Below are 1,837 nucleotides of genomic sequence, written 5' to 3'. Positions count from 1 at the left end.
GGGACCAGGAGGACAGGCCGTTCCTCCCCAGGCCCCGGCCGAATGAGCAGTGCGGGGTGACCCAGAGCTGTCGGAGGCCTTGGCCGCCGCCTCCGGCACAGCTGGAGCCGGGACCACGCCCCGTCCTGCTCGACTCCAGGGGCTGCCTTCTCCCCGAGAGGCTGCCCCCTGCCACCTGAAGGCTGGGCGCCTGCACACTGGTCAGCGGTCCCCGTCCCGGTCCCCTCTCTGAGGCCCTTCAGCTCAGCGAGCCTCTCTGCCCGGATCGGGGGGCCCGGACGCAGGCTGCACGAGCCCCGCTTTTGTCCAGACCCATCTCTCCTGTGTGTGGATCCCTCGTCATCTTCGTGCTTTTGGCAAAGGCAGCATGGGGCGCGGAGCGTGCGTGCGGCCAGGCCCACAGTGGACACAGCTCTGCCCCAGGGGGGGCTGCCCAGGGCCCCAGAACAGGTCATCGTGCACAGACGGCTGGAGACCACCCTCGGAACACGCCTCCTCCGAGGCCGACGGGTCGCCCCGCGGGTGAGCCACATCGGGCACCCGGCTGGCGGTCATCACACAAGTACAGAGGTTTTGAAGGACGGGTGAGGACACGGGGGCTGCAGAGAAAGGAGCTTTGCAAGATCCATTCCATCTTGTCACACGTCGGCGAGCCTCGCTCATGGCAGCACTGGGCACAGGTCCACGTCTACTGCCCGAGTCCCTTGGGCCCATGGCCCCTGCCCAGCAGCTTCTTGGCCTCCACCCCCCCTGGGCTGGCCTTGCGGAGGCCCAGTCGGAGAGGGCTGCAGACTCCTCGGAGGGTGGCCGCATCGGAGCTCCGCCATGGCAGGCTCCTGGCCTCGGAGGGTGAGAGGGGATGAGGGCAGCTGACACGGAGATGAGGACGCAGAAGCCAAGCCCCTGGGACCAGCGGCGAAGGCAGGGGTGTGGCTGGTGGGGTTCCGTGGCCCCTGCGTGTGGGCGCCGAAGCAGAGAGTGTTCTAAGCGGGGAGAGCCTGGGCCGCGGTGATAAACGGTGGGCCGGCCTCGCCTCCCCGCGGGCAGCCAGTGTGCCGTGACCCGCCGCACGCGGAGCCCATTTATCTGTCTGCACGCAGCTGCGCGGGGCCCGGGCGCCTGCCTTCCTGGTGTCCTGGCCCTTCCCGTGCCTGTCCCCACGCCCCCCTTCTCCCACCTCGCCCTCTGCTGCTCCCCTGCGGGCTCGGGCGGGGGGGGGGGGGGGGGTGGGGGACCTGGATCTTGGTGACACCGTGGCCTCCGCCTCCTGGGGTCCTCCGCTTACTCCCCACCCAGGGCTCCCGGCTCCAGCCCAGCCTGTGGCCAAGTGAACCTCTGCCCTCTGCTGGCCGAGGTCAGCACTGCATTCCCTCCAGGCCACAGCGAGGCCACAGCCACATGTTGGAACAAATTCCCTGAGGGCTGGGGCACCTGCCCTCCGCTTGCGCTCTCTCCAGACAGGAGGCCCAGGGTGGCTCTGCTGGAGGCAGGGGTTCGGGGAGCCCACCGAGACAAGGATGCATCTGAGCAGGGCACTGGGGCAACCCCAAAATAATATGGGGGGTGGGGGAGCTGACAGGTGCGAATCGAGACAAGAAAGGGAAGGAGGAAATAGCGGTTATGTTCTCATCTCGTTATCCCCTCGGTGCTGAGCTCACCCCCACTGGGGGGGTGGGGACGGAGGAGCCCCGTGGCCTCTGTCCACCGTCCTGTCACCACTAAGCACGGCTGCTGGGCGGTGACGCCCCCACTTGCCTTACCCGTGGGCAGAGCCAGGAGGGCGCGTCTCCAGCGGCCATTGGCGGTTCTGGCATGTCCCTGTGGGTGACACACGGGG

The sequence above is a fragment of the Myotis davidii genome, unplaced genomic scaffold (genome assembly GCF_000327345.1).
Source record: "Myotis davidii unplaced genomic scaffold, ASM32734v1 scaffold991, whole genome shotgun sequence".
Lineage (NCBI taxonomy): Eukaryota > Metazoa > Chordata > Mammalia > Chiroptera > Vespertilionidae > Myotis > Myotis davidii.
The sequence above is the reverse complement of the archived record's forward strand: the minus strand, read 5'-3'. Positions refer to the sequence as shown.